Source organism: Cupressus sempervirens, chromosome 10 (genome assembly GCF_028749045.1).
Source record: "Cupressus sempervirens isolate cs-2001-9-10 chromosome 10, ASM2874904v1, whole genome shotgun sequence".
Taxonomy (NCBI): domain Eukaryota; kingdom Viridiplantae; phylum Streptophyta; class Pinopsida; order Cupressales; family Cupressaceae; genus Cupressus; species Cupressus sempervirens.
The window spans coordinates 593,237,556-593,262,448 of NC_143127.1; the positions used below are offsets into that span (position 1 = coordinate 593,237,556).

The 24,893-nt window shown below is 33.9% G+C and overlaps 1 long non-coding RNA gene across 1 annotated transcript in view; it reads left to right on the forward strand.

Moving 5' to 3' along the window:
* Positions 1 to 22,097, forward strand: part of LOC149535258 (uncharacterized) — a 38,413-nt gene extending 16,316 nt beyond the window's left edge. The window contains exons 2-3 of the long non-coding RNA XR_016356753.1: positions 21,375 to 21,526; positions 21,666 to 22,097. This is a non-coding gene — a long non-coding RNA (uncharacterized LOC149535258). The remainder of the gene's footprint in view (positions 1 to 21,374; positions 21,527 to 21,665) is intronic.
* Positions 22,098 to 24,893: the final 2,796 nt, after the last annotated feature.

Consider the following 24,893-nt stretch of genomic DNA (forward strand, 5'->3'; position numbering starts at 1 on the left):
TTAGCTGCCCCTAGATACATTAGTTTCTCATTGGGATAATTGGAAACGGGTAACGTTTTCAAACACCAACATGATCGTCAAATTTGGGCTCGTCACTTGTCGACATCAACACCATGTCAACATTGCATTAGCATTACTGTCACCTCCTCAGACTCTATTTGGACTTACCTTTGCGTTTTTGCTCATATCTCGGGCATACGAACTCCATTTTTCGAAATGAGATATCGTCATAAAGCTAGTTGCGTCTGTATTTGCTTAAGCTAATTAACTTCAACACTAAACAATCATGGTTTGAGATATGCTCTTTGATGTGCAGTGCCTGACTTCATTTTGCTGAAGTAGAAGTAGCATTTAGGGTGACGTGAAGTGACAATCAGGGTCCGACTTCACAATGCATAATAGTTGGTTCTGTGTTTGGTTTTAACGTTCAGTTTCATTGTAACTATGTTTCAACTTGAGTAACCAACATTGTATCCATTGGATTAAGTTTTGGGCATGAGCCAATTTTGTATTGTGGTGGCTTTATCATGCCTATTTTTATAGGCTGATGAGATCTTTCATAGCCTACTGTATTTTTGTGGTGACATGCTTTTTGTCTAACATCAATGAAGGTTATAAATTTGTATTGCAAATTTGAAACCAAATTATAAATATTCAAATGTTAAAGTTGACTTATCATAGATATGTGCAATAATTAACATTGCACCATTAGACCAAAAGTTGCTTAGAGAAAATTCAATTTTGAATAGGGTTAAAAGAAATGGTGAAAGATAGAAGGTATTGAATTGGATATTGTATTCATCGTGGATTGATTCTAATCTTTGAGTCAATTTGTTGTTTGTAATATGAATCTTTGGCCAATGGGAACAAGCAATGTACACATGAATTTTTAATGAAGACAAATGGGTAGTGGCATAGAGAATTGTAATTACCACCCTTACTTTTCCCTAATAATCTCAATTGAAACCAAGCAATAGGCAGTCTGCATAGACTATTTGATCACCTAGACCTTGTGATGGGCAAGGTGAGAGTTTACAACACAACAAGCATCCATGACAACCTCATACCACACTTATTCAACAATGTAAATTGGAACTCAAGTATGCACTGGGTATTTGAGTTGACTTTTTGTACGTAGCAAAGTTCATGATAAACATGCAAGTTATTGGTAAGAGTCAAATTAAAATGGTTGATAATATTAGGCTTGGCTAGTTATGAAACATGACATGTCTTGGCACTAACAATCCAATATTACTATATGAAAAAATCAGGCATGAAAGAAAAAGTTGGTATAACCATTTGGATATTACAAACACATATTGTAGCTAGGAATAAGTAAATACGATGATTTTTTTTTGATCGGTAAATGACAGTCTTAAGCTGCCAAACACTACACAAATTCAATTCCATGAGTAGAAAGCTCAATGTACGCACAAGGTTTTAGAGCACAATTGCTCAATAGGGGTTATGAACCTTGGTGGTAACCTTACCAAGGAAGTAGTTCAGCCACTATTCTAAATGGGATACCCAAGTGATTACAATGATTAATGAGAGCAAAAAGATAAACTTTTAATTCTATTTTTCAAATTGAAATATTTTTGCAATACATGTCTAGCTATGCTCAATAGGGACACACCCTTTGCCTTGGTACCATCGTCTTTGCCCCCAAAATGTTTTAGGGACTTAGGGGCTTTCAGGGACTTGGGGTTCATTGTTTAAAACATACCCTTATTCTAGCAGTGACACAAACTTGATCTTCAATTTTGATAGACATACCAATTGCAATTTGCGGGATAGGGAAAGCCATATATTTTCTATGTTTTTGTCACTTTATTGTTTTGATTAAGTAAAAATAGGTTTTGAAAGGACCCAAAACCTTGTACAAAGGGATAAGAAAGATATAACAATGAGAATCTTAAAACAACTATGGAAAATCACCCAAAAAATTAGAGGGACACACTAAGGTTCCCATCAAGAGGGCAAACAACCCAAGAGACCATAGACCATCAAGATTTACATTTTGGTCCATTCTTTTGAGAATGTAAAGACATATCAAATGAAAGTTTGGAGGATTTTCCTTTTTTTCCCTTTAACTGAAGTCCAACCATCCTCCACCTTCCTTGCAACTTTCTGCCAATCCCCACTAAACCCCAAAACCCCCACAGCCGGAGAACCAACAATAGTGTTCTGGACAGAGTCAACAACAGAAGGGACAACAACAAAATTTTGACTCAAAGCTGTCAAAAGAACAACAAAGTTAGTAGTAGGAAACAGATCAACAACAACCTTTTGAGTCAAAACTGTCATAGGGACAATATGCAAATCATCAGAGACATCAATAGAATCCTCATCCAAAGTGAGATCAATATGAGAGGAGCTATCCAATCCATCCACATCTGAAGCAACTTTCTGAACCGTATAATGATCATCTGAAACCCCCAACCACCAAGAAGGTGATTTCATTGATCTAATCTTATCAGAGAAGCATTGAGCAACAATATGGTTAGTTTTATGACATTTATTGCATCTAAAGGGAATACCTTCATAATCAAGAAGCTGAATCCAAGAGCCACTTGAAGAAGCCAACTTCAACATAGCAAGGAGCCCCTTAGGGATATCCATCTCCATGGGGCATTCACTTTATTGTTGAAACTTTGAGCCTTTGGGCATTCTGTTATAATTGTTGTATAATATGTCTTGCAATGCTTAACAAGGATGCATCTTTTGCCTTGGTACCACTGTCTCTGTCCTTGAAATGTTTTGGGGGCTCAGGGACTTTCAGGGACATGGGGTTCATTGTCTAAACCAATCCCTTATTCTAGCAATGACATAAACTTGATCTCTAATTTAGATGTACCAATTGCATTTTACGGATAGGGACAACCATATATTTTCTGTGTTTTTGTCACTTTATTGTTGAAAGTTGGAGCCTTTGGGCATTTTGTTATAATTCTTCTATAATATGTATGCACATTGATAGTAAACGTATTTGAATTTTGTTAATTTATTTGAGAATGCTCTTGTGAATTCTAAATTCAATTCTAATGTTATATATTAAGTTTCTACAATGTCTATGGTAAATACTTAACAATGTTATAATACAAATATTGAAACTTTTCTATTGAATAGCAATCCTTTAAAACATGGCCCAAAAGAATCCTTGAACCAGAAACATGTCTCGATGTCTCTTGATGCCCCCGCCTCCATCCCCATGATGGTGAAATATAAATTTTATTAAGTAATATCTCTGTGAATTGCATGAAATTAAAAGGCAATCACAGCCAAGTGAAGGACAATTGTAGTAACACGGAAAATCACTCTCAAATTCTTACATAGGATTGATATGAATTGACAGCCAATATGATAATGAAATAACATTGAATATCATTTATAGATCACTCACATAACAACATGGATCACACCAATCACTGCTAAAACATTATAGTTGATGTAGGAACCCCAAAACTTATTGCAATACTATGAAATCTCTATTATCTATAGGTTTGAAATTTGAAACAACGAGGAGGTTGAAAACACCATTGAACCTTAGTTCAAGAAGCCACCAATTGCTTCCAATTTAATTTAATCAAATAAAAATCACCTTATAATGAATACAACCAATTGCCCCACACAACAAAGAATCACTCAAGAGAAAACTGCAAATTAACTCTCAAGCCTACACAAGCCATACTCAATGACACACTCCATGAAATGAATGTCCATTTAGCAAAGTAATTCAAGACTTCAAAATCTGCAATATTCAACACACTAATCAAACAAAAGCTTCAATGTATATCAACAAACCTCAATTTGTAGAAAATAACAAATTCCATTGAAGTTACACTGGCTAGAGTAAAACCACTATAAGCTAGCTAGAAATGATATTTCACTTATGAAACAGTGAACACAAGAGATTTTTGTCTTAAAGGATTTTGAAAAGAACAATCCATTAGCTTCTAAGTTTGCTAAACCATTGGTGTCTGTGTTGCCTTCTCGGTAGATATGTTTGAATTCAAGCTCCTCAAAAGCCTCTAGTAGATCTACAACTACCTCTAAATAAGATTGGATTTTCCAATTAGGAGTTCTCCCAAGTTGTAATGCATTAATGATGATTTGTGAATCACCTTCAATTTCTAAATTGGTTATGTTTAAAGATTTGCTTTGTTTTAAACCTTTAATTAATGCAATATTTTATGCCATATTATTGGTAATATTGAAAACTGGCCTAGCTAACTTATTTATTACTAAGCCATTATGATCACGTATGATGCATCCAATACTTGCTTTTCTCGGATTTCCTCTAGATGCACCATCAAATTTTAGTTTGATCTGCCCAACTTTAGGAGGATCCCATTTACATTTATCTCTCGAATTTTTACTAATGCGTCATCCTTGCCCGAATTGGGTAGGAATGATTAATCCAAACAAGTTTTTAGGAATGATACCATCCATAAGGAAAAACCCTCATACTGATTTTCATTATAGAGTCTGTTGTTTAAAATTTTGACAATGCTAGATTCCATCTTTATTAGAAAGCAATTCTATTGTCATTTCTATCTTGGAATATATGTTGGTTTCTTTCTTTCCATAGTTCCCAAGTGACCATGGATATGATGATTTTCCAAATGTTTTCATAAAGACCTTTATGTAATTTTTGTGGCCAATGAGTGAGGTGTGTTGTTAGATTGACATGGAAAGTAGATTGCCAATTTAGTATAGCACAAATATTGAGCCAACAATTCTTGGCATATGGATAGTTTAGAAGGACATGATCTACAAACCTTGTCAAACTTACACATACAACATCTAGACGGGCCTTCATAGCTTCACTTTCTGAACCATTCTGCAGTGAGGATATTCCTTTGCATAGCTGCCCATAAAAAAAGTTTCAATTTTTGGGGTACAATTTCTATCCAAACATAGAGAGAGAAAATAGGATGAATAATAGACGAGGATAGGGAGTTATAACCATCCTTGACTCTATAATTCTCATCTTTAGACCCTACCCAAACTAATCTACCCGACCTATCTTTTAAAGAAAAGGTTATATTAGAAATAACCCTTTTAAAAGGCCCTAATTGTTGATTAGTTAGATGTTATTAAAATCCTTCTACTTCCAACCTAAGAGATTGATCCTATCCTTAGTAATATAATCACTAATTTTTGTGCCTTCGGCTTTACATAGAGAATGTTTAATGGAAGGGTCGAAACCTAAAGAATTCAAAGAAGCATATATTGTCCATGAGTCTTTCTAGAAAAGAGCATATGACCCATCACCTATGACTTGGGATAACTTTTTATTGATGATAGGGATGCAAGATTTAATGAAGTTCCATAGCTTGGATCCTTTGGGATGATTATGGTCCCTGAAAAAGAGTAATAGGATCAACATTGATAACATATTTGTTTAAAAGGATGGAGGCCCATTTCCTATTTGGGTCTTTAAGAAGGTTCCAGACCAATTTCAATCTTAATGCCAGTTTTTTCTTTGCCAAATTTTTAATTCCATGTCCTCCATCTTTAAAAGATTGATAAATTTTTTCCCATTTAATAAGAGAAAACTTTATATTTTCCGAAGAACCTTGCCAAAAGAAGTTTGTGAATTTTGCTTCTAATTTGCTAATTTTTGCTAGATTAATGGGGAGAACCAATATTTGGTATATAAGAATGGCTAAAAGATCATCTTTGATCACGGTTATTATTTGGCTAAAAGATCATTTTTGATCATGATTATTTTCCCATTTTCCTTTCCATCCCTGAATCTTATAATGGACTTTGGATATAATGTCCCCATGTAATAAGTTACATCTAGTCCCTTTGTCAAGAGGAACCCCTAAATATTTATGTGGGAAGTTTCCCACTTTGAAGCCTAGGACATAATGAATGTCTTTCTCAACTTTGAGAGGGGTGTTCATAAAGAAAATCTCTAATTTATCAACATTAATCTTTTGGCCAGAGGCTTCCATATAATTATTAAAAATCCTTTTAAATTGCCCAGCTTCTTCATGTGTACTTTCCCCTAGGAGGATAAAATCATTGACAAATTTTTGGTGAGTAATATTAGGAGTGTTTTCAACAATTTAAACACCATTGGTCTTATCTTCATTATGAGCTTTATGTATGGATCGCCCTAGGGCTTCAACCATAATAACAAAGAGAAAAGGCGATAGAGGGTTCCCCTACCTAATTCCATTAGACATACTAAAGAAACCTTTCAACCTTCTAATAGCCGCGATGGATAACTTAGGAGTGGCAATACAACTATAAATGTGGTTGATCCAACTTCTAAAATAACCAAAAGCCTCTAGACACAAAAAATTCAAATTAACTTTGTTGTAAGCTTTTTGAATGTCAAGCTTAATCATCATGCAAGGGTCTTTATTAATATGGATATAGTGGATAAGTTCTTGTGCAATAATGATTCCTTCTAGGATGAATATTTTAGGAACGAAACATGTTTGTGCTTCAAAGATCATTTTGGGAAGCAAAGAGTTTCAATCCATTTGCCAAGACTTCAGAAAGGATTTTAAAAATTGTGTTGTAGAGGGAAATGGGTGTAAAGTCTCAAATAGACTCAAAGTTAGACTTCTTAGATATAAGAGTGATAAAGGCATTATTAATTTCGACTAGGAGGGACCCAACAATTCTAGAAGCTTCTATAGATTTATAAAGATCATATCCTATAATATCCCAACACTTTTGAAAGAACTTAGGGTTGAAACCGTCCAAGCCTAGAGCTTTGTTTGTGTTCATTTGAAACATTGCCAACCTACCTACTTCAAAGGAAATAACTTTATTAAGAAATTTATTAACCTCCTTAGTTACAAGGTTAGGGATAGAAGATAGTAACTTTGATTGCGCATCCAAGTTCAAATGGTCCTTCTCGTTGTAAATGATGAGGAATAAATCTATAATTTCCTTAGATATCTCTTCCATTTGCTAAATAAATTCACCTTTTCTATTTTTAATTTTGGATATCCTATGAGCCATTCTTTTATATTTAGTACTGTTAATGAAGAACTTTGTATTTCTATCACCTTCAGACAACCATGATTCTCTAGATTTATGTTTCCAAAAAAATATTCCTTGGATAAAACATCTTGAAGGCTCACAAGCAATTGTTTCTCCTTCATGACAATTTTGTTTAAATCTTCTAAATCTGCTTCAATTTCTAGTTTCTCATGAAAGATATTGTTAAAATGTTCATTGTTCCAAGCAATTAATTTTGTCTTAATGTTTTTCTGGTTAGAAATAAATTTTAACATCATAGAACCATCCACTTCACACTCATCCCACCACATTTTTGTTGAAGTTTGTAGCTGTGAAAAAGATCTTCATCTCTGGTTTTATGAGATATAAATATGCTTGTTATAACCATTATAGTCATCTTCAACTAAAAAAGATATTTGTGATTAGATTTAAGTTGATTTTGTGTAAAAAAACATGTCATACTTCATGGAAAGAGGCATGTGTATGGAAATGTGGAGTGTTGTATATGTAGAAATATAAACTATCTTATTTTTGGGACTCAAAGAGACCTTGATATGAAAGATGAAGAGTCTTATGCAATCTATTTATGTGTTTTCTTTCTTTATTGTAAACAAGTCAAGTGAAAGCCTTGTACTCAAACATTTTTGATTATCAATAAAAGTGATATTTTGTTGGTGTGGCTGGGTTTTTCCCTTCAAGTGGAAGGGTTTGTTGGAAACTACAAATGGAGCAATTGTTATGTTGTTATTAATGTCAAAAATTATTGGTAAGACAATTTGCTATCTGATTTGAGTGCCATATCTAGAGGATTGATGAAGAGGATTTGAGGAGTTGGACATAACAATAGCACCTAGAGGAAAGGTTGAGTTACAAGAAGAAACTACAATGGAAACAAGTGATTAGTTAGATTTTGACAAGATAAAGTGATTGTTTAATCATGTTACAAGTAAGGAAGACAATTGTACTAAAGCCTTGAAAAAGTGATCAAAGAATGATCATAAGCATAGGCTTGACCAAGTATTAGAGAAGAAGAATAAGGAACTTGAAGTTTGACACTAGTATTGACCAAGTCATAGTATGTGCCGAGTAGAATTAGCGTCGACTGAGCATCAGTATTGACTGAGTGACAATATGTATGATGCACAAGAATGTTAGTAGTGACCGAGTAACCCAGTGATGATTGAGTGTCATAACACAGGCCGAGGGACAACATTTTGACAATTTATGAGAAAATCATGATTTCCAATAGATAGAGTTGATTTATTGGGATATATAAAGCGCGTGGAAGACATGAATGTATGACCTGGAGCATTTACATCAAGGTCAACCGTGTTTGTGTGTTTCTATGCAAGAATGCAAGAAGTTTGGAGAAGTTTCTAGAACATAAAAGAGGAGATGAAAATTTGGAAGGATTCAATGAATTTGACCTAACCCTAAGATCTACGATGGTGTTTAAATAGAAAAAAATCACAATTGCCTATTTAAGGAGGCACAAGAGCTAAGCTCATGTGTGCGATTGTGTGTGAAGACCTAGCTAGGTTGGAGCAGTTATTGATGCTATTGATTGGCAATATGACTAAGTAGGATAAGTAAGGGTTGTCATTTATGAAAGCATATAATTCTAGAATGGAAGGCAGAACGTACAGTTGAAGATTCCATGATTAGAGATAGAAAATTGTCTAAGTGTTAGACAACTTTAATATCAATATAGAGATAGTTTTTGATATTTTGTAGTCTAAAGTGATATTTGGTATGTGCGCAGTTAAGTATAGGTAGTGCAGATAGTCCTAATGACGTGGCTAAGTGCATAGTATGGTATAGTTAGTATGACATCAATTATATCAAATTTACTGGTAAATGCAGTGAACATAATATAACTGAGCACAACAATAAAAGATGAATAACAGGTTAAGGAGTTATTTTGTTTACAAAATAATAGTACTACATTATAGGTCAATTTTTTACCTAGCTCTTAATATGCTTGATACATACATACATACATACATACATACATCCATACATACATACATACATACATACATACATACATATATATATATATATATTAATGCTCAAGTTGGTTAAAATTTTGACCAAATTAGGTTTTCCCAATTTGGTCAAAATTTCGACCAACTTGGGTTCATAACAAAAAAAGAAAAAAAAGTTTTGTTATTTTGCGCCAGCTAGAGGAGGTTTTGTCTGCATCGTTGTGAAAGCTTTTTGAGGTGAGGTAAGTCTTTTTGGGGTTTTTGCAGTGATGCTTGGAAGTTGAATTGCACATAGTAGAATTTCAGTAGGATGCTACTAACAATGAATTTCCTACAAGAATTACCTGAACAAATGTTTTGAGACATTTTATTAAAAATGCCATATCAATTTCAGCTAATACATAAGCGGTGGTCACAACCAACAAAGGAAATAATTGAAAGTCTTCAATTTTATTAGGATATAATTAAATTTGGGAGTTTGACCCACTATGAGTAAAAAACCCTCCCACAAAGGCGTGAGACAAAACCCTAATTTGTGGCACCTAACTAACAAAGAACCCTCACCCCTTTGTTCTCTCAATAATGTCGCCCAATTGATTTTGATGGTGGGGACTCAATGATGTCCTCATTGAGTTACTAGCCAGTCAAGCGTTGGCAAAGCTCAGTTCAACTTGCAAATGTACAACCTGCAGAGTCACAAAACATTTAATTTAGGTATTTGGCTTTATATGGAGAAATATAATTTGAAATATTTGTATGAGCTCTACAGATAGAAAAACATTAATTTGGGCCATTGTCTTGCCTAAATCAATATATTTGGGCCTCATTCTATCTCTCTTGTGAACAAATTCAAAACATTCTAATTTTAGGATAGCTAAAGTTGTTTTACTATTTCTCTTTTTGTCATCATATTGCATTTAAAGAGTATTAGTAGGACAATATTTAGTCCATAAAACCAACTCCTATTAACTCATCAATTAATCCAACATAAATTTGCACATTAACCAAACTCTCTACTATATAATTCCCTTCTTTTAACCTTATTAATCAATGTTGGAATGGAAGATGGCATCAGGTTATCATTAAACATCTATGTACACCTACCCATGTATTTTACATGATGCACCTTCTATTATATCTATTATCAGCTTATATGTCAATATTATACGATATAAACCTAGTCTTTAACAATGTCTTCTATTTGAAAAGTAGCATGAGTAGTAGTAAATCAACTTACTATTGGCCAAAGGTGCCCTCCCGCCAAGGATTGAATTAAAATATTTAACCCACCCAGCGGTCACAAGATTTAAGTTCATGTTATATTTCAAGTCTTGAAGCCGCGACAAAATGATAGGGTCTAGATCTTATGATAACTCATGTATCGGAGGATCATCGAGCGAATCAAGTAGTGATAAGATGCTATGAGGCTCCTATTGGTCTAGTGGTCGGGTTGTCATGACATTGCAAATAGTTGAAGGATCGTAAGCCAAAGAAAAATCTTTCCCAATGTTACAACAATGAACAATTGTGAGATTGTAGGTGCTACAAGGATGTCTTTCAAGGACACAAGGTAGAGCATTGACATAGCGTCGGGTTGTCATGATATCTGAGATCTCGTAAGATTATGGGGTTGACTTCCCAAGTCTTCGATGCTATGAAGGGGAAGGTTGGTCATATGATCTTAGAGTCGTAGGATTGCAAGGTAAGAAAGGGTTGGAGGCTAGTTTTAGACATATGCTAGGTGTTCTGATCTTACGATATTCCTTTATCATAAAGTCACAAGTACAAGTAAGGATGCCTCCCAAGGTCATGACAAAAGATTGTTAAATCGTGATCATAGGATTGCAAGGTTTATTGCCACAAATGTTGACGTTATGATGGAGCATATCATTTTGGCCGCTAATGATGAATTTCCTACAAGAATTACCTTTTGGCAATTTGACTAAGTGGAATAAGTAAGGGTTTTCATTTATGACAACAATGATTCTAGAATGGAAGGCATCATGTACAGTTGAAGATTCCATGATCAGAGATATAAAATTGTCTAAGTGTTAGACAACTTTAATACTAGCACAGAGATAGTTTTTGATATTTTGTAGTCTACAATGATATTTGGCACGTGTACAGTTAAGGATAGGTAGTGCAAACAATCTTGATGATGTGGCTAAGTGCGTAGTATGGTATGGTCAGTATGACATGAATTATATTAGATTTACTGGTAAATGTAGTGAATAGAGCAGAATAGAGCACAACAGTAAAAGATGAATAACATGTTAAAGAGTTATTTTGTTTATGAAATAACACTACTACATTATAGGTCAATTTTAAACCTAGCTCTTAATATGCTTGATGAATACATTTTTTTAATGCTCGAGCTAGTCAAAATTTTGACCAAATTAGGTTTTCCCAATTTGGTCAAAATTTTAACCAACTCGGGTTCATAAAAAAGGAAAGAAAAAAGTTTTGTTATTTCATGCTGGCCAAAGGAGGTTTTGTCTGCATCCTCGTGGAAGCTTTTTGAGGTGAGGTAAGTCTTTTTGGCATTTTTGTAGTGATGCTTCGAATTTGAATTTCATGTAGTAGACTTTTAGTATGATGCCACTAACGATCAATTTCATACAAGAATTACCTAAACTAGAAAGGTACTACTTCTCAACAAGGTACTACATCCATCTTAGACAAGTATTCCTCAAATAATGTAGTAGATCATTTTGGCCATCTCAGACAAGTATTCATAAAATGTAGAGAGTATCTTTGAATCCAAGCATGTTTTTGCCACTAATCAAGGGAAATTGTTAGGACATATTGTATCTAAGGATGATCTGACCATTGATCTAGAGAGAACAAAGGCAATACTTGCTCTATCCCTTCCTAATTTAGCTGCCATGGTGAAATCTCTTATAGCTATGCTAAAAAAGAATATGGTCTTTTCATGGACCAAGAAAGGGAAAGCAAGTTTTGAAGAGATCAAAGCAGCCATAGCCTGAACCTCTATCCTCATCAATTTGAATTTTGATAATGTCATGCCCAAACCCACGAGGACAAAAACACACAAATTCTTTTTTTTTTAAAGACAAATAACACCACTAAGTTGATAAGTTAATTTGCACCCGTTAAAGTATAGGTCAATGAAAAACAAATATGAGTTCTCCTAACAATGTCCTGACATCCCTTTTAAGTTTAAAGTCAATGAGTGTAATTAGGTCGTTAAATTTGCACATTCATTATTAAATTGATTTCGACATTTGTTTCGTTTTACATCAATATTAAACATTATATTAATTTTAATTTGGCTTTCAATAACTCATACGTAATCCAACAATCTATTAGATCTATGAGAATAACACAAGCTACATCTAATCTTATTAACATTAACCATTATAGCGTCATTTAAGCAAAATATTTTAATGAAAAATATATTTAGATTATTCGAATAACGATCTAAAAGAATTATAAGTCTAACTATTTCATAGTATAAAAGCAAAGAACAATTATCATAACCTGCCAAATAATTATTTAAACTATATTTACACTTCACTCTAAAGGCTAAATTTAAACTAAAACTAAAATAGATTAAAAAGATACTAATACTAAAACACTAAAGAAAAAAGAATAATAACCTATACTAACATATACTACACTACATCATACTTATCAATTTTATTAATAAACTAACAAACATATAAAAGAAATCTAACCAATCTATGCTAATAATAACCTAACTCTACAAAACCCTACCCACTAACCTAGCTCCACATAGACCCTACACCCGCAATCATGGGCAGCCTCCCATAGGCTGGTGCGCTGTCCCAAGGAAAGTCTACGCTGCCCAAGGTAGCTCCTCCTTGTAAGATGCGCTCAACACAAACAAGGCAAGGGGGAGAAAGGTTTGAAAACATCATCCTACATACAAACCTTTTAATTGCACAAGGACCCACGTACCCCCAAGTGGCTGAGCACGTGATCCAAGGCCTGCACTTGTCTTGTCTTCCTTTCAAGAAGGTGCACGCCTAGCAAGACAAGGGGTGGGGTACAAGGAAAACAACTAGGTGAAATAAGATATGAAGGGGGAAACTTTAATGTATCCCTTCCAACAAATCAAAGAACCCAACCAAATATATCTGCCCACTTTATTGACATGGCAGTCTGCATGGGTAAGCGCTACACTCCAAGTCAACTCAAGAGGGCTTGTCAAATCGCCTAGGGTGAAGGAGGTAGAATAGGAGTTAGTGCATAAAGTTTTCTAGGTAAGAGTATAAGTATGTTGTTTTTTTTTTTTAAAAAATTATGAAGATAGTCTTTAGAATATCTTTTTTAATTTCTCAAAACTAATTTAGATATCATTTAAAATTTAGAAATATATATATTTTTATTTGTTTAAAGGATCAAAGGAATATTCTCTGTTCAACAAGAGAATAGACTATTTCCTCATACAATTTCTAGCATCCTGTAGGTGGGTGCTTGGAAATTTTCTTGTTCCCTCTATTATCTTTTGTTTTTTGCATATGAATATCCTCTTAGGGTGGTATGAAAAGTTAAATTAATCCACTTTAAATTGGATAAAAAATTGAAAAGCTAAAACATTGCTAATATAATCTTAAGTTAATTCTTAAAATTTCTTATGGCTTACAAAACTGATAGAGCATCTCTTAATCTATTAGATGATTAAGGTAAGTTTTCAATACAATTTCTATCACATCTAATATAGATTGATCAAGGACTGAATTTGTCATTCAATTCACACCAAATTTTATGTAGGAGCATTCACAGATCATACTTTGATCAATATCCTTCCATCACTTATACAAGGGAGTAGAATTGAATGGATTTAAACATGGTGTTAATAATCTTGTCACAATAATACTTGATTAGTTTGATCTTCTAAATAACTTGAATTGCAATAAATCCACCATAGCCATTGTTTTCCTTCCTCAATCATAATTTTCATTTTGAACATAAAAGGAACTAGAAAATTTTGCTTACTAAACCATCATCATTTCATCCTAATTTTTTTGATGTGCATCCATCCAAAATAATGTGTTACAAAATTTAATCACATGACCAACAATAATGCTCAAAACACCAATTTTATTGGCAAACCTGATTCAAGGCTCAGCCGGGAAAGAATCAGGAAGAAAACCCGGCTTCATTGCCATATACAATAAGGTTTTAAAAAATACAATTTCATAGGATATCAATCCCAATTACAAAAATTTTATCCAATCTTCTTCATGATCCTAATCAAGGAGTTTGTAATATTTTCTGAATCTCATTTCAAGAACCATGGAGGAAATCAATAACTGATCGGGTGACAACCAAGCAGAGCCAAAAGAACATCAAGCATGCATAATCATACATGGTTTACACAATAGGATTCACAGTGAATCAAGACTAGGGAGAGGTGGATTCTTCCAACTGGAGAAGTCAAGCACAACACCAATTCAGATGCCCAATCGGGGCCAATAACCAAGAACTTCCGTTCTTCCATTTAAACTTGCCATACTCATACCAGGTTTGTGCTGATGGGTAGGGGCCCATAACACCCTACCCTTCATCCCTCTTCGCATCCTGAGAAGAGACTCTACACGGGCTGGAGTCCAACTAAATAGACCTCTCCCAAAATTGGTCACTTCTGCCCTCTCCTAGGGTGAGTAATACCAAAACACCAATGCAAGGGAACTCAAAATTGCAAACATAAACAAGAAAGGAAAACAACCCAAAAAAAAAAACAAGGTTTACAAATCTTCCCAACATACCCACAACCATACAACAGTAAAACAACAACAAGGTAACAAGAACATGAAACAAAACATAAAAACTGAATAAGGGAGATGGGAGTTTCCTACCTTCACAAAGAGGTAATGGCAATGAACCAATTTGAGTAGAGTATCCCTCCTTTCCTTCAAGCTTCAAGAAATCCTCTCTAAATGTAGAGATTGGGTAACCCAACCACTAGACCAAGGAAGGCCTCTAAATAAGCCTCCAACTCAACCACCCAGAAAAGAGCAATAACTATTTCCACCCACTAGCCACACTAGAAACTCCTAATTCAACCTACACCATGGTTAAACCCAAAAAGGAGGTGGGGTAAGACAACTCATGACAACCACTTGCAATTTTCGCACAAGGCAAAAAGGGGGCTTTTTGAGTGCCCTCAAAAGTCAAATCTAGGGGCTTAGGGGTTGGAAAAGACCCCTAACCCATACCCATACCCTTTGGTTACAATAAAAACATGTTAAAAGCCTTAGGAAAGAGGTTTAGAGACAAATAAAATCTAGGAATAAGATAGATCTATCTAACAACTCTAACTAGCAAAAATTAAGCACATAAACATTTTACGAGTGTCAAGCGACACTGAAAGAACATAATTACGAACAATAGGGTTTCCAAATTTTAGCACATGGAGATCAGTTTTGTTCCTCCGTAGGGTTCCTTGGCTAAATATCTGCACACTCATTGCACCCATCAGTAGTCCCGTAAAATCACGTGTATATAAACGTATATGTATTAAAAATTTTCATAATTTAAAACATACATCAATAAAGTTTCTTCATCCTTTATAATTCTTAACCATTTGAAATATCTTAAATCAAATCTCAATCCTACATCTACTGATTTCGTCAACATACATATACATGAACATTAAATGACAATCATCAAATATATCTGGAAATAACATCACACAACATGAAATAATAAAATATGTTCTAAGCATCAGATAATGTCTCGACATCTCGAGTCGTGAATAACAAAATAAGGGTAATGTATCACTATGCTACGATGGGTTGGGGCGAGGCCTCACAGATAAGGATTTTATTCTTTACACTTCAGGAGGTGAGTCAAGTATTTCTGTTGTTTTGACTCAATTGAATGATAAGAATGAAGAGTAGCCTATTGCATTCTTTAGTGAAGGGATGAAGGAGTATGAAGAGAAATATAGCTATGTGGAGAAGCAAGCCCTTGTAGTCATAAGATCTTAAAAAAATTTCAGACATCTCCTATCCCATAATAAGATCCACTTATTGGTCCCTCACATAAGTGTTAAAGATTTCTTGTTGAGAAAAGATATTAGTCAAAAAAGAGTAGGTTGCATCACTAAGGTGATGGAGTATGATGTGGACATCCCGATCACCAGGTTGATAAGAGGGAAGGGACTATGAAAGCAGATGATCTCATCTCACAAATCAGATGAAGAAGTTACCCTGGCGTTGACAGAACAACATGAGGCAAGAGATGAAGATGCAAGGAGTTGGATCGATGACATGATGACCTTCTTATCAGGAAATGGATATCCTCAGGGATTGGATAGGACAAAAAGAAGATAGTTTAGATTGTAGTCTATCCCTTATACCATAGTTAATGGTATTCGATTTAGGAAGGATTTCAGTGGAACTTTCTTAAGATGTATCAGTGCAGACCAAGTAGAGATAATGCTTAAGGAGCTTCATGATGGTTCTGACGGTGGCCACTTTTTAGCAAGAATTACTGTAATGAAGATCATGAGAGTCAGTTACTACTGGCCATCCTTGTTCCATGATTACCACAGACATGTAAGGAAGTGTGAAAAGTGTGCTTTCTTTTTAGGAAAACAGAGACTTGCAACCCTTCCACTTCATCCCATCCAGGTCGATCAACCTTTTGCTTAGTGGGGATTAGATTTCATACGTCCCATTAATCCACCTTCTAGCTCTAGTATTTTAGTTGCAACAGATTACTTTACAAGGTGGATAGAGGTAGTAGCCTTGAAAGATTCTACAAAGGCTTCAATAGTGGAATTTCTTAATGGAACTGTTACCAGGTTTGGTGCTCCTTCCACTATAATATCAGATAATGCTAAGTCATTTATAGGAGTTCAGATATGTGCATGGGCAGTAGATCATGGTATTTACTTGAGCACATCTTCTAATAACTACCCTCAAGGTAATGGTTTGGTTGAGTTCAACAAAAATTTGATTAGAATCATTAAGAGGACTATTGAGGATAATCAAAGGTGTTGGCAATAGAAATTGAGGACAACCCTGTGGGCTGACAGAATAATGCTTAAAAGGGCTATTAGAAATTCTCCATTAATGTTAGTGTATGACAGGGAAGCTAGACTTTCTATTTCATTGAAGATTCCATCCCTATGGCTAACTCATTAGTTGGAACTAATTGAAAATGATGCTATGTTTGTAAGAATGATAGAGTTGATGGAGCTAGAGGAGAAAATAAATCAGGTCATGCAAACCTTGGAGACACATCAACAATAGATGAAGAAGAACTTTGATAAGAGAGCAAAGGTCAAAAATTTCAAAGAAGGTGATATTTTTCTCAAATGGGATGCAGACAGAGCAAAAGCAAGGATACACTCAAAATTTGATGCCTTATGGAATGGTCCCTATGTGATTATCAGTTGTAAACAAGCCAATGCTTTCTAATTAAGCAAGTGTGATGGTGAATTTCTACCTATTCTAGTAAACAAGATATATCTTAAACCCTACTTTTCAGAAAAGATGATGTTTCCTAGACAAAGTTAGAGTAGTTTCTTTCTATTTGTTCCTATTTTCCAAGAAGTGCCAAGCATATGTTTTGTTGCAAAGAGTTTTGGTTCTAGTTTTGCAGAGTTGCAGAGCTAGAAGGGCATGTTTTATGGCTCAGAATGCAACATAAGTGATGAAATTGATGAGTTTTCATGGCTTCGGAGACTCCATAGCTCAATGGATCTTTTAATGGTTATTGGTCATATGCCAAGCAGGCTTGCATCCCCCTCGAGTCACCAAGAATGTTGGCCAAAGGTGCCCTCCTGCCGAGGATTGAATTAAAAAATTTAAACCCACCCAACAATCACAAGATTCAAGTTCATGTTATATTTCAAGTCCCAGAGCCATGACAAAATGATGGGGTCTTGATCTTACAATAACTCATGTATCGAAGGATCATCAGGTGAATCAAGCAGTGGTAAGATGCTATAAGGCTCCTGTTGGTTGAGTGGTCGGGTTGTTGTGACATCACAAATAATTGAAGGATCTTAAGCCAAAGAAAAGTCTTTCCCGATGTTACAACAATGAACAATCATGAGATTGTAGGTGCTGCAAGGATGTCTTCCGAGGACATGAGGTAGAGCATTGGTGTAGCGTCAGGTTGTCATGATATCAAAGATCTCATAAGATTGCGGGGTTGACTTCCTAAGTTGTTGATGCTATGAAGATGAAGGTTGGTTGTATGATCTTAGATTCGTAGGATCACAAGGTAAGAAAGGGTTGGAGGTCAGTTTCAGACGGATGCCAGGTGTTCTGATCTTACGATATTCCTCTATCATAAAGTCACAAGTACAAGAAAGGATTCCTCCCGAGGTCACGATAAAAGACAGTTTAATTGCGATCATAGGATTGCAAGGGTTATTGCTACGACTGCCAATGTTATGATGGACTGCGATTGTAAGATCGTGAATGTCAAATGGGCTATGCTCGTGACATCACAAGGGGAGAATAATGATATTGCAACCTTATGCCAGGGGTATTATCGTGCTGTTGTTGTATCGAGAGATTGTAGGTTTTGTTGTTGTCAAAGGATCGTAAAGAGAATGAAGGATGGGCTCGATGCTACGAGGTATAGGCGATTGTAAAGATCATAGAAGTCAAGGTTATGAACAAAGGGCGATATGAAGGGTTTTGATCATAGTTGATGAGCGTAGGATCATGAGTTTCAATGTTGACCAAAAAATATATAAGGAGCTTGACTTGCCAAGTTGGAAAAAGAGGAGCTGCTGACCAATCAAGTAGCAAGAAAGGTATAGAGTGATAGTTGAATATGGTTGACTTGTGCTTTTTTATCTGATTTGACAAATTGATGACAAAGGAAGTAGCTCTTTGATGATAGATCCAATCTTTTCGATCTCCTGCAACCACTTTCATTGTTCCCCAGGTTTGATAAATGCAAAAGAACACTCCATCATTATCTGTTGATCCATCTACTCAATCAGAGGATTAATGACCAATGTTCTTGTCCTCTTAGAGATTGTTTTGTGGATAAGTGATCTTCTTGCATCTAGATTTGCGCTATGATCAGATCTTTTCCAGCTTTTGCAGTAATTATTCTCTAGAAATTTGAATGTAGTTGTTGAGTTTTATCTTAGAGTGGAAGCTATCTAAGTTATGCTTGCACTATAAAAGAAGATTTTGTAATCTTTCTTAGGGTCAGATCTTCTCCGTTTCTCTGGTATTGCTTTGGCATACTACTGTAAATTCCCTTTTTGCCTCTAAATTATATGACACCCAATCTTATCTCTTTTAACCATCGATGTATTGTGCAAGCTTTATTTGCCTCTCTTCGATGTACTGTGAGTATCTATAACCTACAAGTCTGTATCTATTTTGGCCTATGAATGATAAGAAGTGAATCTGTTTTCCCTTGTGTCACTAATTTGGTTGTCTGATCTGCATGTGGTTATTGGATCAAAACAAGTTTGCATCTGTATATCTTTGGATTGTTATGATAATTGTACTATGTATGTATGGGCAGAGGTTGGTACAAACACCCTATTTTGGTGCATCACCTACTTAGAATAGATTAGGTAGTTCACTTTTATGCATTCCCCTTTCCATCTCCTCTCCAAGTGTAGTCAGAATGCATCTTGATAGTAAAGGAAGCCAATCTTCTTCAAAGACTCAGCCTCATTGTTCAAGTCCCACAACTTGGAGGTTGTTTCCATGTTTCACAAGGTTGTCCTTAGGTAAAAACTTTGGACTAGGGTGCAAACTTTTGTGACAACACTTACCTATTATGACTAGAAATTAAATTGTACAAGGCAAGAATAATGACTCATTTTCTGCCATATTAAATTTACATATTTTGTGGTTTCTTGAGCTTTTTCTCTACTAGGAACGCCAATTATTTTTTGTCTCAAATTAAAAGGATTTGGTATTTAGAACGAGCAAAGAGAAACTAATTCATTATAAAAACTAGTGTTCATTTACCACTTACTGTCATATATCACATACAAATTAAATAATAAAGCATTTTGATCTAGGAATTCTCTCCCACTTGTTGTTTCTCATTGCCAGAGTCTCTGAGTGCAAAAAAAGACAATGGTTCCCCTCTTATCATAATTAGGATTAGTTCAAATAGAAAATAGAAAATAAACTATGCTTCTACTTGTAAAGACATGAAATTTTCATGGTGCATAAGTGTTGATTGAACATATTTAGATTTGATTAGATGGTGTGAGAGAGCTCAAGAAAATAGTTCACTTGTAGTTATTAGAAAGTAAGCTTTTTGACTTTTTCAAGTTGAGAATCAAGAAGTTTTAGCATCTTGCCACATTTCTTTATCAAAGACCATGATGCTCACAATTTATATAGATCAATGATTTTGAATGAGAACTACACATTGAACTATGATAGCAATGGTATAATCTTTAGAATGAGGCAATCATATAATCTTAGAATGAGGTTTAAAGAAAAACTAATCTTTATGAATATTACTATGATCATAAGAGATGAGTTTTTACATTTCACAATTTATTAAATACAGGTCAACAAGTTTATCTAAATCATAATTTAGAAAATACAAATCAATATGTCTGATATGTTCTACATATTAGATTGGACAAGAATTCTTTATAATCAGAAGTTTATCTTAAGACCTAAGTACCAATTCACCTTTGTGAACATCACCTAGGTGTAATAAGTGAAATGTTCCATTCATTCTCATAAGAGATGAGTTTATGAAACATTAATCAATGAATTTAAATAAAAAATTACAAGTTAAATTTTGATAGGAATAGCTAAATCTTTAGAATGAAGTTTTGAATTTTTTTCCCTTTTACCTCAACATCACAATTACTGAAATCATAGCTTGACAAATATTATTTCCGAATCACTACTCAAAAAACATAGGTTAATGAGTTTAAATCTTTTTAATAATATTATAATCAATGACAACAAAATGGTAATCTTGATAATAATATGGTAATCTCTGAAAATGTTTTAGCCGCTGCTGTTAGGTAGGACACAACTTATTTGTTATCAGATTCTTTTCTAGAAACCAACTTTAAAAAATGGTTCTTAGCTTGTTCTAATAATCTATAATATGAATCAAGCAATTGATAAATATTAATATGGATAACTATAGAAGTAGAAATCCTAGCCTTCCCTTAAAACCAGTTTGGTGGACATGAACTAGGTGATAATGAGGAGATTGTAGAAGTGACATATACTCATTTTACAGCAGAGTTTCCCATTTTTGGCAAGGTTAGCATATTATCTATATTTTGATTTCTTATTAGATATTTTTACTAGATATTTTAAGGAAAATGTTATTTTAAAATAATTAATTTTTTTTTCAAATTTCATTTAACTAGTAAACAAAGCTATTACATTTTATCTTTTGTCTTGGTATTGCACTTTGATGATGTAGGTTGAGGTCAATGGTAGTAATGCAACCCCTATTTACAAGTTCTTGAAATCAATCAAAGGTGGATTTTTTGGTGATAGCATAAGTTTTTGGTTGACAACGATGGAAATGTAGTTGATAGATATGCACCCACAACATCGTTGTTGAAGATTGAGGTACTTGAAAATCATATTTTGTTATTTTGTCAATTTGTTCAATGAAAATTGCACTTAAAATCTTTTCAAACTGGTTTTATTTGTTTGATGAAACATCTTATAGGAATAATGGTTAATATATGTAACCTTATGTTTGTAGGAAGATATCAAGAAACTGTTGGGTGTTGCCTTATGTGCTATTCTTCCTATTTACATTGAATGTAAGAAGCAATAATTTAACTAAGACATGGTTCTATTATGGCCATACAAGACAAAATGGATTAATAGTTACCATTCATTTAAAAAAAAATAAATTAGACTACAGGAATCAGGTGCAGCACAACGCCCCCTATAAACTGCAGTGCATCGGGTAAACTTTTTAATGTGACTGGTAGCGCTGGCGCAACATGCCCATCGGTACCACGGGGACGACGAAGACTAGAACCCGTGACCAACCCCCTGCAACAGGGAAGATTTAGCCAACTGGGCTAGGGCCCCCGCCCAATAGTTACCATGCATAGTACATAATAATATTTTGCAATAATTGGAGAGTGCTCATGGCTCACTTTTTTAGTGTTGTTGTTTGATACAAGTTTCTGTTTTAGTTTTATGATTTACATAATGCAAATTAAGCTATTCATGGATATAGATAAGCTATTCATGACTATAGATTCTCATGGTTTTGTTTAATTAATTAATCTATTCTCTTTAAAGAATTAAAAGAAAGAAAACTTAAGTTACTTTTCTTACTTAAATGCCTAATGAATCTTGTTTATAATAATTTTGAATCCATTATAGTCTACCGTTGTATTTTATTTTGTATATTCTACATAAAAAGTCTTAGACTATTAGTTCTTTTGTCTAACTTACCAAGAATGATCACTTCATAATTATTTCAATTTCTTCAATGATATGCTTAACTTTCTTTTTATAGCTATGCTAAATAGTGCCATGATTATTCAATCTATGGTCTTGTTGCTTGTAGGTATGGCTTCCCATTGTATGTATAAAGTTTAGAGGAAGTTGGACAAGGTGGGGGTGTACTAACCCTAAACTTATTTTTTGATCACTTCTTCATCAGCCTGTAGTCACTATATTCTAGGTTCTCAATTCTTTTCCTTGTTCTGAAAATGAAATATTTTATTTAAGATTCCTTATAAGTTTAAGATAGAGCATTGTATTCTAGAAGTTAACTTCCCCCTATTTCACTTGCCTTTGAAAACTAGTCTTCAAGTCCCTGTATCATTTTTGGTTGGGTAGTATGTAGTAGTGATTAGATATTTGATGTGTATATGAACAAGATTAAAATAATAGTAAATAAGTTATTTTTTCCTACAATTTATGTCTCCCACAATTTATATCTTTGTGTTAACAAATCAAATAGGGGATGACACAACTAGATTAGGGAAAAGGTGCTTTATGATGGATTCTGAATTGGATATGGAAGTTATAGCCATAGGAGGACTTGTGAATTTGTTTTAGGTCTACAAATCCATGAACTGACAAACTACTATTGTTTGAGTATCTTCAAGTTCAAACATTTGAAATTGGAATAGTTAATCCATGAAACAACTAAAACTCAATCTCCATTTTCTCCTTGAAGTGAGAAACACCATTAGATCGATAAAAATTAAGCTGTCTTCTGGTATAGAAGCTAACACTGCTCCCATAGTTATCCATTTTTAATCATACACACATCGTTAAATTTAACAAACTACCTAGAGCTGCTAAAAATAAATAATAATTTATTTTCTAGATTGGTACGACAAGCATATAGTCATCCTTTATAGAAACTAACTTCCTATTGAGATAAACCCTATTTTTGAATAGGGAAATTCATAATTACTAGCCTCCAATAGATAAAATTATAAGCACACAATCAAATTGGTGGGAATTTAAGAGAATCTATTGATCTGGCATAGGACTCAACACGTAAATCTTGCTTGAGAGAAATAAGAAGCCAAAGTTAGTTTAATTGCTAAAATTGAACCCTAATTTTATTGACTTGCAAAGGGGAATCTGCACAAGCATATTACATGAGAGAAATAAGAAACCAAATTTAGTTTAATTGCTAAAATTGAGCCATAATTGATTCAAGAGATTTTGAAGATAAGACTCACAATCGTTATCAACTATTACCTAGTTAGAAAATGTAATTTTCCTTGGTCATACAATAATGGCTAGAATTGCCACAAAGACATTGGTCTATGCACCCAATTTAAAAAATGGAAAGGAATATGTGAGCCTTTGGAGAATATATTTATCAAAAAGTGCTCTATAAAATGATTATAGACATACATTTAATGCTGATTTTGTGAGTAGTTTGTTTTGAAGATTTTAGAAATCTTCACAGTTATGTCTAGTATAGCTAGGAACAATCCCTTGGGTAAAATATACATTTTCTATACGATAAGTAGTTTGATCTCCAAATCCAAATTTCAAAATATAATAGACATCTACAGAAGCCATGTAAAAAGGATTAATGCATTCTTGACTTTGTGTGGGAAGTCATGACTGATTTTATGTCAATATCTCTTATCATTAATCCTCTATACGACACAATCCTATTGTACATCATATTTACAACCTTGGACATTGACGATGTTCATTTTATTGTTTTGAAGGTCACATCTTCCATGCACACTAAATAATTTTGCATAAAATTTAATAAGATTAATTCAATACCTAAAAATGAGAATGAAACATTTATATTGAGCTTAAATATATAGATAATTTATCAATCTTCCTAGGGTTTTCGCAAGGTGAAGAAGAATAATAATACTATTGATCTATAACTATTGTCTTTTTAACATTTAGAACTATTATCTCTTCAAATACATCTTTCACATACCATGAACCACCTTGTATATACATAAATCTCCCTCGACTCTCTTAATCACTTTAGTATCGATTTAAAATAATAATAAGTACACATTAAAATAAGACAACCCTTTTTCAGTTGACTCATTGTAATAGTTTATATTCACTAAGATCTGCTTGCTCTTGTATGTCTAAGAGATGACTATGATAAATCTAGTTAATGCAATATTGCTCATGGAACTAATTTATGTTTACTTCATTATCAAGGATCATGATAGATTAAATTAGTATAGCATTTGGTGTTTTAAAATTTAAACAACCTACCAAGTCTTTATTGTTGCTCCATTTTCTATCAAGTAAAAAGAATGTTATCTGACATGAATTTTCCCACCTTTTCTTCTTCCCTATCTTTTCTTAGGCTCCCAATGCTGAAAACAATAAAAGAATATTAAAATCATCCCTTAGAGATGTAATATCTTATGATGAATTTTTTGAATACCTTTTTTTATAGCATGGCATGCATTTGATATTTCTAATATCTATAACATTGGATTATCCTAATACAATG